Source organism: Rhinolophus sinicus, chromosome 15, assembly GCF_057876585.1.
Source record: "Rhinolophus sinicus isolate RSI-liver-muscle chromosome 15, RSI-T2T, whole genome shotgun sequence".
NCBI classification, from domain to species: domain Eukaryota; kingdom Metazoa; phylum Chordata; class Mammalia; order Chiroptera; family Rhinolophidae; genus Rhinolophus; species Rhinolophus sinicus.
This window is the reverse complement of record NC_142515.1, coordinates 107,224,185-107,239,433: the sequence shown is the minus strand read 5'-3', so window position 1 is coordinate 107,239,433 and position 15,249 is coordinate 107,224,185.

Below are 15,249 nucleotides of genomic sequence, written 5' to 3'. Positions count from 1 at the left end.
TATCTTACTATACCCTGAAGACCTTAATGAAAACGTAATGATTTGAAGAATATTAAAGTACTTTTGTTATTTTAATACAAAACCATCTAGGTCACTTTCTTATTCTATTTCCACCACAACTCTCATTCTCTATGTGAGAATTATATGAACTGAGGTAGAAATAGACAAACATAATTATGCAGGATATTGTACAATATTTTTTAAATGCTCAGCCTTTTCTATTTCTTTGATATAAACTACATCAAACACACACTTTTAAAGTTAGAGCACACATTTATAAAAAGATATATTGTTTAAATTTTGCACAGAGTTTTTATGTTGACCTGTAAGTACTGCAGCTACCTCAATAGATATAGTCAATCCTATCAATCTCTGTGCTGCTCTGAAGAATGTTACAAAAAGGGGAGCATCCTTCAGCTGGTCAGCGTCTGCTCAGGGGTGGACCAAACAGGGAAATGGTTTACAAGTGGTTTCTTTAAACTCTGTTTCCCTATGTAGGTTAACTTTGAAATGACCTAGATATTACAGCGTGATAATTATCTATTCTATTTTCCTGGAGATAGTTCAACAAAGCTAACATTTTATTAGTCTCTCACAGTCATGATGAGAATGGAACGGTAGGATTTTGTTTTTATTAGACATCAGGTAGTTTTTGTTAACACAACAGTGTGCCACACTGAATGACACTATGTTTTACATTACAAGCCCCACACCTTTGTAACACCAGATGAATCTGAACTAAGGGGCTAACATTATTCCCTCAGAGAGAGAGAGACAGAGAGACAGAGAGACAGACAGAGACAGAGAGACCTTAAAGCAAAGCAACCTTGAGCTACCTCGTAAGACAGCACTTTGTTTTTGGGAAAAGTAGTTGAAATATGTTAGGGTGTTTTCTCTAAAATTCCCATTATATCTCTTTGCTTGTACTTAGGAAAACACTGTTAACTGTTAGTACTTTGAAGATTAAAGGAAGAAGAGCACAATGAAACAAAAAGATAAAACTCACCTTTATCACTATTCCCCAAGTTTCAGTCACATGTTCAAGTACTGTTTCTATGTGTACAATACTGAATAAATAGCTACAGCTCTGACTTTTCCCTCAAGTTTCTACTAAGCTATATACTTAGATGTTATAAACCACTGTCCCAAACCTACTTCTCTCCGCCAAACAAGATGTTTTCATTTGACTGTCTGATTTTGTCAACAGCATTACAATTTTCTAGGTCACCCAAGATTAAATTTTGGAGTTTTTACTTTTCCTCTCCTTCTCAAACAAACTCTCTCTACTTTGACATCTAAATAATTGCCCAGATCTGTTCAAGTTACTTTTATACCTCATATTCATTCCATTTTCATTCCCACCCTTGCAACAATCTTTGTAACCCTTCCAAATAGTTATTGTGTTGTTGTTTTTCACCAGCTCAGCCTTTCAATAACACAACTTTCAGAAGAATTAGGGAACATTTATGGCCAAACCAGCCATGTCATAGTATTTTTTAAACAAATATTTATGACGTGTCCTCAGTTTCTCATAATGGTTAACACAGGCACTCCATGCTTGAGCTACAAGGAACTGCTTGCGATGCTGTAACACACCAACCCTGTAAGTCCTAGCTTTGCTTCTGACCTCCCTTATCCAGAGACTCCTCTGCTCACACTGGTGCCCCGCCCCATGCAAAATCTACCTGTCAAATTTCTACCCAAATATAAAGGCAAAGCTCAAGTGCCTGTCCCTAACATGAAACTATGAGTTTCCAGGATGAAAGGATAGTCTCTTTCCTTGGACTTTTAAGCAGTTATTTATTTTTTCTCAACTTTCCTGGAAAACTACTGGAATCCATTTGTTATATCTCTCGGTAAAGATATTATTATCCCTAGGAGACTAAAAGCCCAATGAAGGAAATGATTATGTCTCATTTAATGTTGAATATTCTCCACAGAATCAATCTCTCTCTCATCTATCTGTCTGTCTGTGTATCTCTCTACCTATTTATCTATCTATACTTCTATCTTTCCTAACTTTATTGAAGTATAATTGAAGTACAATAAAGTAAACATAATTATAATGTATACTTTGATCAGTGTTAACATATGCATGCATTAATGAAACCATCACCACTCTCGAGACAATGAACATTTCCATCACGCCTCAATAATTATCTGTGCCCCTTTGTATCCCATTCCTTCTTCCCGCCCATTGTCAAGCTACCATTAATGTGCTTTCAGTCACTATTATAGTGTGTATATTTTCTAGTGTTATGTAATAAAAGTCATACAGTGTGCACTTGTTAACCTATCCTCTTTATCTCAACATAATAATTTCAAGACTCATTCGGAATACTCTATGTATCTATAGCTCATTTATTTTTATGTCTGAGTAATACTCTATTATATAAATATACCAAAATGTAATTTTTTTTCTTAAAGATAAGACATTACCATATTTGGCTACTACAAATAAAGTTCTTAAGAATATTTCCATACAAGCCTTTCTGTAGACCTGTCTTTTCATTTGTCTTGGGTAAATAATTAGGAATTGAAGAGCTGCATCACTTGATATGTCTATGCTTCACTTTTTAAGAAAATTCCACTGTCTCCAAGGTGATAAACTAAATTCCCTCTACCAGTGTGTGAAAGTTTCAGTTGCACAATAGCCTCCGTGACACTTGATTTAATCAAGTCCTATTTTAAATCCGTCTAAACAGTATGTAGTGCTATCTCAATTTTTGTTTTTAATTTGCATTTGCATGAGAACTACTTTTTTCTATGTTTGAGCCATAAAGTTACTCATGTATGCTGGATACAAATCTTTTGTCTGATATGTATGCTGTGAACATTATTTCCTAATGGCTTGCCTTTTATTTCCTTATGGTGTCTTTCAAAGAGCAAAATAATTTAATTTTAGTAAAGTCCAATTTATCAATTTTTCTTTTATGTTTTGTACTTTTAAGTTTTATAGAAAAAAACCTTTCATACCTCAAGATCGTGATGATTTTCTAGTTTAATTTAGAATTTCTGTAATTTTAAGTATGACATTTAGGTCTATAATTCATGAAGTTACTCATTCTTTATTGTGTTGAGGAATGATGCTTTTTTTTTTTCCAATACGCATATCCAGTTGACCCAGCATTATCTGTGGAAAGGCTTTCCTTTCTTAACTGACTTGTCTGGCATCTTTGCTGAAAATCAATTAACCACATGTAGGCAAGGTTTATTTCCAGATTCTCTATATGTGGCAATTGACTTATACATCCATCTTTTTAATAACATCAAACTGTCTTGATTCCTGTAGATTTACAGTAAGTCTTGAAGCCAGGTAAGTCAACCATGTTCATTTTTAAATACATGTATTTCATTATGTATTTATCATATATATCACATGTTTCTTACATGTATAACCTATATAATTACTCTGGTTATTCTAAGTTCTTTGCATTCCCATATAAATTTCAAATCAGCTTGTGACTTTTGCACACACACACACACACAAAAAAAAAAAAACCTGCTGGAATTTTGACAGGAATTATGTTGTTAATACAGTTCCATTTCAGGATAATTGCCATCTTAACAATACTAAGATTTTAATCTAAGAATGTGATGCATCACCCAATTTAAGTGGGTCTTCTTTGTTACCTCTTAGTAACAAATTTTAGTTTCTATATATATAAGTATTAGGTATCTTTTGATAAAAATGTTTTTAGATATTTTGTGTTTTGGGGTATTCCTATAAATTGATTTTTCTCTAAATTTTATTTTCCAATTCTTTTTACCTATGTAAAAGAATAACTGATTTAAAATTTTTGTCTCATAGTTCCAACATATTGGGGTTAGCATCTCTTGATCATATTTTCCTGTGAGAATTTGCTGCATTTTTCATAGCTCTTTATACATAGAATAAATTTGAATTATAGCTGGACATTGTGAATATTACATTGTGTAGTCTAGAGATCCGCTGTACAACATTGTACCTATAGTTAATGACACTGTATTATGTGCACTTAAAATTTTGTTAAGAGGATAGATCACCCATTAAGTATTCTTACCACAATAAAAAAAAAAAAAATCCAAATGTGTGGTCTGTCTCAAAGTGATCACTCTGGGAGGCTTTGCTTATGATACCACTCTCTAGAGTTCCTCTTGGCATACTTCCTTCAATGTCAGTTAATGGGTCTGTTATCATAGCCAGCAAATGCCTTACCCACAGTAGGTGATTCATTTGTTAATTTGCTGATTTGTCAATTTAGTGATGGATTTATTGAATAGGTTGATGAGATGGCATGTAATCAATAGAGGACTTTGATTACTCATAACATCCTATAGCTTAGTAAAAATTGCCTACGATGAATTGGAAAGGGAAGCCAGAAGGGAACTGCTGAGTCAGCACTGATCTGAAAAACTGTAATGTACCTACTCTACTTTTCCTGTCATTTTTCTTTAGCTTTCCTACCCTCCTCCATCCCAGTCTTGGTTTCTCCCATGACATCCTTCTGCCTGTGATAACAATAAAACCCTTGTTCTTACTCTGTCTTTTACAGAGAAGCACATTCTTTTGGGTTTTAAATGATGTAGGAGCTCTTTGTTTTACTAGCAACTCATTATAGCTTATTATGAAAGGCTACATTGCTTGACAGTTCTGAAAAATATATCACTTGTTAGCTCTAAAAATATAATCCTTTCAGTTCAGATATTTTATTCTCTCAACAATAATGGGAACTTTTGTTAAATGAAGAGCACATCATTTAAAATGTAATAATTGTTAATGTTAATAATTCTAATAATTCTAATGGAAATTACAGCATAAATAAATGTTCTAACCTTGAAACTTTTTCCCTTACATAGACATTTTGCTGACTTCGGTTTTAATTATCTTTCCACTTGGAACAATCCATTGAGTCTTTAACAAAATATATTAAAATCACATTTTTCAGATTACGTGTGCTACACATTCAATCTTAAAACTGGCAACTATTGGTTTCAACTAGTACAAACGGGATTTAAGTTTAATAAAATTAAAGCGCAAATGCTAGCATAGATAGAAAATAATAAGCTAGCCAGAAATTCCATTTGCAAATGTTTGGACTCCTACTAGGCACTTCCTGCACATTCAGTGTGTATTACAAAAATCTCCAATTAGCACCAGAGGACATTGTAAAATGAAAAAAAAAAAAAAGAGCACTGGTGTGCATTTGGACACACATGCTGCTCCCAAACAAAGGCAAGACTGCATGGCAGCCTACACAGACGGCAACCTTGTTTTACTTGATAGATGTACAGGTTAAGAAAAGACAGAGAATATTTGCAACATGCTTTTCAGTATTCATTAAATAGGGAAAAAAATCCACTTATTCTTCCAGTCATCATTTTTTGTGAATTTTACATTCTGCATGATTGTATCATTTCAAGTACCAAAGGTCAGAAGGTTACTCATTTCATTACGATCTAGTAAAATACTGAATCTTAATAACTGACTCGTGCTAAAAATAATTTATGACAAAATTTCAAGCCTTTATGTTGGCAATAGTGAATTTTTTTTTTTTACTGCATACACACAAAAAAAATTATACAGGGGTATCCATTATCGCTTAGAATCACTTTCTCGTAATTTATATAAAAGGTTATTACATTTAATGAATGTCAACAAGAAAGGTAAAGCTAAATGTTTACCTATTTATAACGTTGAGTATCGCTATTATTTTTTTCCTTATGTACTCTCCTGATGTTTTTCACTTGAAATTGTAGCAGCTTGAATTTTATTAAACATATTTTATCTTTTCAAAGATTAACATCTGAGCCACTCTCTCAATTTACTCTGAGAACATAACTCATGATATAAGCAGCCTTGTCACATTATACTTTATTTATTATCATCCTTTCACAAATAAAATATTGCTATTGACAAACAAACTAAATTTAGATTAATGAAATACTAAAATAACAAATGGATTTAGCATTTCTATCGTGCCACATTTCTGGTAGTGTTTATAGAAATGTTTTTAAAAGAAAATCCTAGACCATGTGCTCTTATCCTGGCATCCAATTCTTCTGAAGTAATGATTAGAAATATAAGTTGGGCTGCTTCAGACATGTTCACTATACATGTTGGAACTTATTCAAAATAATGTGCTGCAGAACCCAGTCTGCTTAGGTTACAAAGTTTAGTTTTATTTATTTGCCTGGTATATTGGATTTGTGAAATTGAATCATGTTATTCCAACCCATGGGGGACCAACAGAAAATTTTAATTCCTAATTGCTTTATTTTTCTGTAAGAGTTATATATCAAGATCTTAAAATATTCTTGTAACAGGCTTCTGTAAACACTCAAAGGGATATACAAAGAAGAATCCAGGATAAAAAGATTGATTGAGATTAGAGCAAAGAGTAATTCATTTCAAGGAAGAACAAGTGGAAGTAGCATAAGTAACTCTTCTATATTGGAGGAACGTGATTTCATTAGAGTCGGTAGCTCACTATATGTCCTTTATGGTCCTTCCAATGGTGTCAGTCATGTATTTTCTCCTTTGCGAAATTTTCAATATGGCTATAATTTCTGTGAAATTTTTTGTTTGTTTTTTGTTTTTTTCATTTTCCTGAGTTGGGCCACCCGTTGTCTCACTGATCTTTCCTTATTACTCAAATGAGCTCTTCTCAAGAAAAACAGTGAGAGAATCATTGCATTTTTGTCTTAATTCAGGACAATATATTCATCCATATCTTTCATCTACTTCACACAATACTTCCTTCGTCAATATTCTTTGCGTGCCATGTGTTTTTCCTTTTTCTTTTATGTTTGTCTTTAAAATGTAGATTCTCTGGTAGCTCCTTTTAAATACATTCACCTTTGAATGAGGTAAGTTCTTCAGGAGACCACTGTTTATTATACGTTCGTATGAAACAAGTACAAAAGCAGAGCTCAGTACTACCAGGAATTCTTGAGGGTTCCCAGTGAATTGTATAGAAAACCATTCGGTACAGAAGTGTCCTTCAGACTTTGCTTCTTTCCAAACAACTGAAGTTGGCCTCCACAGTACTGCTTCCATTTCATCCTACCTTGTCCACGTCACATTGCTGACACAAAGTGTTCTGAGATTGCACCGCATTTGCTTCCCATTTAACCCTGGTACCTATCCTTCGCCTATTACCGGAAACACACCAGAGTTATGCTTGCCAACAATGTCTTCACCCTCTTCTACTTCCAGATAAGAGTTCTCATTTGGATACCTGCACATGGACTGACTGACTGGTCTGAACATAGTGGCCAAAGGTTTCCTGTCTTGGGGTCTTGCCACACTCCTGTTAAAGCTTCACACATGTGTTCGCTAAAATATATGAATTGGTTGTTCAGATCTTTCATGTCCTTACTGTTCTTTTGCCCGTTTTTCTCAGCATTTCCTCTTTGAGTAATAGCCTTTTTTGCTTTTTGTAATTATAAAATGGTTTCTGGTATGCATACAGATTTAGAATTGTGGTATCTTCCTAATGGATTGATTATTTTCTTATTAAATCTCTCTTTATAGTCTAATAATCCTCTGTTTAAAAAAACACTTACTATTATAATACTGCAGTATTTGCATATATTATACGTTTACATTCTTGCAATTCCAATCTTTCTCTATCATTATATTCAAAGTGTGTCTTCTCTATCCAGCACATAAATCATTTTAATCCAGCCTGTCAATTTTAAACTTTTCATTTGTATATTTAATTATTGCATCTTTAGTGTCATTATTGATGTAGTGGATTTATTCTAACATCTTACTATTTGCTTCCATACTAGCATTATTTTCTTTCTCTCTTATCCCCGCTTTTTATCTATCAGCCTGTTGGTCATACTCATATATTCATTTGCTCGTATATTAGTGATTACCTTGGTGATTACAACACGCATCCTTGATTCAAATGGTCTAATACAAACAATGTTTACCATTTTCCTGTTGTGGTTACCAGACTCCGATACGGCCTCCTGGTTTTTACATCCTATGTGGTTCCCTCTCACATTCTGCAGGATTGACTTGTATAATCAGTAGGATATTATGGAAATAACAGTAAATGACTTCCAAGTCAAGATTATAAAAGACCTTACAGCTAGCTTTTTCTTCTGGATCACTTGTTCAGGGGCAAGTCATGCCATAAAACACTCAAGTCCCATTACAGGGAGGTCCACAGTGAGAAATGGAGGCTTGTCTTATGGATAAGTAGCACCAATTTGCTAGCTACATGATTCTTCAGACCCAAAAAAGACTTCAGATGACTGTGATCTTAGCCATCACCCGGACTGCAATCCCTTCCAAGTTCCCAAGTGAGAATCACCCTGCTGAGCTGTTACCAATTCCTGACCCATAGAAACTGTGTGAGATAATAAATGTTTATTATTGTTTTAAGCGCTGCTTTATGAGGTAATTAGGTATGCAGCAATGAAAATTTACTCCACCAAAAAACATTAGGACCATGGAACTCTTTCATTATGTGTCCCTTTATTTGCCTTTTGAATTTTACTTGTCATGCATTTCAATGTTGTTGCATATGTTAAAAACCCCAAGAGAGTATTTTGCAGTCACATTTATTTATATTTACCCATGCACTTAACATTGTCATGCTCTTCCTTTTTTCTGGCATTTGCATGATTCTTTCTGGGATAATTTTTCTTCCATCTGCCAAGCATCCATTAGTGTATCTTTTCGTGCTGGGCCGCGAGGGACAAATTTTATCCATTTTTTTTCTTCACTTCCCCTTTATTATTATGAAAATATCTTAGAGTATAGAATTCTAGATTTCAGATTATTTCTATCAGCTTTGAAGATGTTATTCCATTATTTCCTGGCTGCTATTATTGTCCTACTGAAAAATTGACTGCTAGGGGTGTTTTTTATTTTTTGATAATGTGTTTGTAATGCTGTTTTTAAGACTTTTTTTTTAATTAGGGATAATCAGCATTTTACTGCGATATATCAGCATTTTATTTATCCCACGTGGGTTTTTGCATAGCTTATTAAATCCCAAAATGAAGTTTTTTTTTATAAGTTTTGGAAAATCCAGGGACATTACCTTTCCAAATACTGCTTTTGCTCCATCCTTTCTCCTCTCATTCTAGAACATCCATTATGTATATATTAGACACCTTATGCAATCTTTTATGTACTATTCTGTGTTTTCCATTCTTTTCTTTTCTCTGTTCCACTTGGATATTTTCTATTGTTTTCATCTATCCATTTACCAATCTTCTTCAGTTTATTTTGCCAAACAATCTCTTTCTCTCTCTCGCTCTCCCCCTCTCTCTCTCGTTGCTCACTCTCACTCTCTCTCTCTCTTCTCTCTCTCTTCTCTCTCTCATAAAGTTAAGGAATGTCTGTGTTATCCAACTTTCCTCTACTTCTTGAGTTTATTAATCTTTGTTATTTTAATGATCTTGTCTATTCGCTCTAGTTTTTGTATCACTTTTGCATCTGCCTCTAGTGTTTTAACTATGTGTGTTTGGACTTATGCCCCCTTTTTTATTATACCTTATAAAAAACTATCATTGAATGGCAGCCATGTATGTAGCATTGCTAAAGCTGGAGATGCTATCTTCCTCTATGGGATGTTTCATATCTTCTCTGGTAGACAGGGAGATAAAGGCAGGTCACCTAAATCCAATTATCGACTGAGCTAGGTTGAGGCTAGGTTGCGATTTTAGTAAAGAGTAAGATCTGTCTGTTTCTGGTTAGCAAGTCTTATTCCTAGGGCCTTACTTCTTGGACCTTGGAGCTTTTGGGAACTTAGTTTGCTCACTTGGTCCTTCTATGCCTGGTAGGTCCTAAATGCTAATTCTTGTTCCATAAACAAAAGGAGGATTCCAGAAATATCTACTCTATTTATCTAAGGTTCTTCCCTTAGATTTTTAGCAACCTACTTGTACAACTTTAATCCAATGCCTTGAGAAAAAAACAGGTGCATAGTACTCCAGTTTTGCCTCTCCAGATTTTTAACAATCTAAAACTCTGTCTATAGAAGGTTTCTTTATAGATACAAAAAATGAAAAGCACACTAAATATTCATCAGTAGGCGGTATACCTAAACCCTGAAATACTATTCATCAATAAAAAGAACTACTGTAACAAGTAAACACATGAAAGAATGAATCTCAGGGACATTATGTTGAATGGAAGATGCCAGACACAAAGTATATACGAGATTGGACAATTAAGTTCCCGAACTCATCCTAGAAAAAGTGCTACACACCTCACTGCTGAATAGCACTACTGTCACCTTCAAAGTACTCGCCTTGGGAAGATATGCACCAACACAAGTGCCTAGTCCACCCTTCAAAGCAATTTTGGAACTCTTTCTCTGGAATGGCCATCAGAGCTGTCGTCGTATTATCCCTGATGTACTGAAGGTCATCAAAATGTTTTCCTTTCAATATTTCCTTTGTCTTTGGGTAAAGAAAGAAATCATTGGGGCCCAGATCAGGTGAGTAGGCAGGGTGTTCCAATACAGTTATCTGTTTCCTGGCTAAAAACTCCCTCACAGACAGTGCTGTGTGAGCTGGTGCATTGTTATGATACAAGAGGCATGAATTGTTGGCAAAAAGTTCAGGTCGTCTAACTTTTTCAAGCAGCCTTTTCAGCACTTCCAAATAGTAAACTTGATTAACTATTTGTTCAGTTGGTACAAATTCATAATGAATAATCCCTCTGATATCCAAAAAAGGTTAGCAACGTCGTTGCAACAAGTTTACAAACTTAATTGTCACACCTCGTACACTACATGATTTCACTTATATGTCTCAGAATAATCTGCTTTAGAAAGCAAATCAGAAATTGCCTGGGGCTGATACAAGAGGAGGAATTAGCTTTTTTTGGGGGGGAGGAAATGAGACATTTTATATCTTGATTGTTGTAGTTGATACAAAAGTATAAACAATTGATTAAACTTATCTATCTATATACTTAATGGGTATATTTTATTCTTAAGTTTTTACTTTTTAAATTGTACTGTGTACTACACATAAAATTTATGATAGTAAGCATTTAACCTGTACAGCTTAGTGGTATTAAACTTATTAACATTTTGCAGTCATCACCGTCATCCATCTCCAAATCTCTTCTCATCTTGCAAAACTGAAATTCTTTACCTACTAACCAACAATTATTCCTTCTTTCTTACCCCCAGCCCCTGGCCACCAAAATTCTATTTTCCGCCTCTGTGAATTTGGCTACTCTAGGCACTCATATAATTGGAATCACACAGTATTTGTCTTGTTGTGATTAGGGGTGTGTTTCATTTTATACAAATTAAATCTCAGTAAATTTGGTATATTAAAAATATATATATATGCAAAATAATTATTATTTGTGTAGCCATTAAATTAATGTATTATCTACATAAAGTATATCTATACTGTATTTTTAGTATTTTTCTCAAGTTTCTTTTTCCAGCATATTCTTACTGTACTTAGTGCTTGATATTATTTGTTATATTTTTCAGACTTTCATGTTCTGGTAAGTAAATTGGCATACCCAACAAATTATTTCCTGTAGACCAAAATAAAAAATATTCTTCCCACATCTGCTGAAGTACCTGGAAGCCTTAGATCACATCTTCTAAATATAGGTATAATATTGATTCAATATTTTTAGATAGAAAATATATAGTTCAGTTTCAATAATTTTATAAGCCCTATCTCTCTTTTCTTTCATTAAGAATTGATATTTTCAACAAATATTTTTACTAAACAAAACTCACATGTAAGTTGTCTGTGATTTATTTAAATGTTTTGCAAATTTTGCTAATATAAACAGTAAGCCTTCTAATTCTCATTCCATTCCAACAGATAACATAAACTTATTCAATCAAAAATAGAAGCTCCATCAAGGTTTTACCACTCTGACATTTTCTAAAAAGAAAGAAAAAAAATTATACATATTAAAACATGCTAAAAAGCCACTATATTTCAAAATGTGTATTAACGGAGCACATATAGACAGACAGACAGGAGACATATAGACAGATGTAACTTCTTAATATTGCCAGTTTCTTTCCATGGGGTTTATGCCATTTTGCATTCCTTCCAGCAGTGTATTTACATTACAAATACTTTACATATTCAAAAATGTAAATTAAGCAGGAGGAGAACACTGAAAAATTAAAAACAAATGGAAACAGATGAACCTAACTGTGCATCAAATTGATACCATATTCCCACAGAAAAGTGAAATTGTTCCAAGTGATTTCGAGTACAAAACTCCTGCATGGGATATCTCACAGGGAAAAGGAGATGTAATAAACTTTAAAATTCATTCAATTACTTAATTTTTAATAATAATGTTGGTATTATGATGTTGACGTTATGCTATATATATATACGGCTTGATAAACCTGGATAAAAATAAATGAATCTGTTAATGTTAGTAGGAATAAAGGTTTTTCAACACAAGGGAAAAGAGATATAAATGTAAAAGAGGCATTGATGTAAAAAATAAACTTCAAATGTTGATTTTGATTGGGATTAGTCATTAAACCTCAAGGATCATAAAATTATTGATTTTTCAGTTGAAAAGAAGCTGAATGTCCAACTTATATTTTATAGCTAAGTCTCTTTTAAAAAATCCTCAGTGATTGATTTCTTGCTTCTTTTTGAATTACATTGGTGCCAAGGAAATGATTCTATTGTAGATTTAATATTAGTTCTGTGACAAAGTCCTCACTATCTCTACTAGATATTACTTAGAGAATTAGCTAAATCTCTCCAATCCCCTTCATCTATAAATGGAGATGATAAAATTGACAGGATTCATTCCTAAAAGGATTGGCCAGGCTGTCAGAACAATGATCTCTTATTACCAAGTCCTTCATGGCATTATCCAGGCACAAGGTCTTACATAAGAGTCATTTTTGTAAGTAATACTGAGATTTGGGGGTATTCTAGCACATCCCTCACCTTGAAAACCTTGACATTCTCTGAAGTAATGGGCTGAGTGTTAACTTTTTGATAGTGTGGACAGTGCCTGCCTGCCACCAAATTGGTTTTAGATAACGTACAGTACCTGTCAAGATGGTTTTTAAACTGGAAAACACCATAAAGAGATGGTTATTATTATATTACTAAAATGAGCCATTTCAATTTTGTGTAGTTGGAATTTCTATAAATCTTCCATAGCTTGACCTGAAATCATTCTCCTTGTAACTTCATTCTCATTACTCTTTGTTCTGCCCTGTGGGATCTACTGAATGATTAATCCATCTCATTGAAGGGAATACAAAAAAGTTGATCAATTAAAATAATAGAAAATATAAGTACTCAGTTCCTGCTTTCTTATGAATTATTTTATTAAATCACCAATGTGTACCCCTTACTCACATGCATACAAGGACAGCCTTACTACCTACTTCTTTCCTTTATTTGCTCTGTGTTTTATTATAAACTGTCTACTAAAGAGTGACTATGGTTCCAGTTATGCAGTATTACCCCAAGACTTGTCATCTCAATAACTCTAATAGGTGGTTTCTTCTACTGGAACTATCTCCCTACAGTGATGATAATCAGGATTAATTCCTACCTTTTAGGGTGTGACTATTCTATACTTCCACATATGCCAACTTCTCTGCACATTTGTAGTTAGTTAATTAAGTAATATCCATGATATTCAAGAGGATTTAGACAGTTTCTGTTTTCTTTGTTCACTATTTCCTTTGTCTATTACAATGACTGACAAAGAGAAAAGTTATCTAAAAAAAACAAACCCTAATTTATTGAATGATACACCTTCATGAACCTTTTACTAGTCTTAAAAATGGAGGCAATCTCCCACTTCGTCATACCTTATCACACAATTTTCAAGTTATACATAATCTAGTTATAGTTTTCATTATAATTGTGCATGTCACAATTTAACCATGTATTTATTATTCACTAGATAAATTCTTTTGATTACAAATACATGGGGGAAACAGAAAAATCTGTCAGTACAATATTTCGATTTCCAACAAAATGCAGCATAATATGTCAAACATAGGTGAAGTTGAAAAGACATTTTATAAATAAGTAAAAATGAAAAAGATATATACTGCTCCTTACATATAATTAAAGTAATACCAACATGTATGGTGAAATATATTTTCTTAGTCCATCATAATCACTTACAACCTCCTGTCCTTTCTCTTCCCTCAACTCTGTCTTGTTCCAGTGGCTTATATGTACCAAATAAGTTAGAAATATGAGGTTCTACCTAAATAATTTAAATAAATTTAGCAAAACTAACCAATTTTGTATGTATATATATATGCACATAGGTGATCTCTTGGCTACCTTACTGTGAAGATATATATAGTATATCTTTTTTTGTATATGTGTGCATCGCAACATATACAAGATGTGATCAAAATATTTGGTGGATGTTTAAATAAAAAAAATTGTTACAATAAAAGACACATTGCCATTAATCTCCCTCAAAATACTTCCCCTCACTTCAGACACACTTATTCTATCGTTCTTGCCACTTTCTGAAGCAGTTCTGGAAGTCCTCTTTTGTGAGTGCTTACTTCACCCTCCATCATGACAATGCTCCATGTGACACATCACGTCTGGTACAGTAATTTATGTCAAATAAAAACATTACAGTGTGTCCTCATCTACCTAATTCACCAAATCTGGCACCATGCAACTTCTGGCTCTTTCCCAAAGTCAAAATGACCATGAAAGGAAAATGTTTTGAATCCATTCAGGACATCGAGGCAGTCACAACAGCACCACTAAAGACACTCATGAAAAAAGACTTCCAGAACTGCTTCAGAAAGTGTCAAGTGTGTTTGAAGCGAGGGGTGCATTTTGAGGGGAATTAATAGCAATGTGTCTTTTACTGTAATAATTTTTTTTAATTTAAACATTCACTGTATTTTGTGATCACACCTTGTATATGCATCACATTAGGTCATGAGAACACATATAGCTTACATTAAAGTCCTTCAAATCAAGGGAATATCATAATAATACAAAATAAATATATCCATGTAATTCTCAAGAGCATTTAATGCTAATTATGTATATTATCATGATAGAAATAAAAAAAAAATACTCCTCGAATTAGGTGGGAGAAAGAGGCTGCTTTCTTTCTTTTCAGTATTTCAGAGATAATTTTATAGAGAAGATTAATAGAGTAACTATGTAGATAACTAGCCACAAATCCAAAGTAATTCATCCAATAAAAATTGTAATACAAAAAATTATTTTCATTCAGTAAATAATTATTATATATATTCTAAGTTTCAGGTC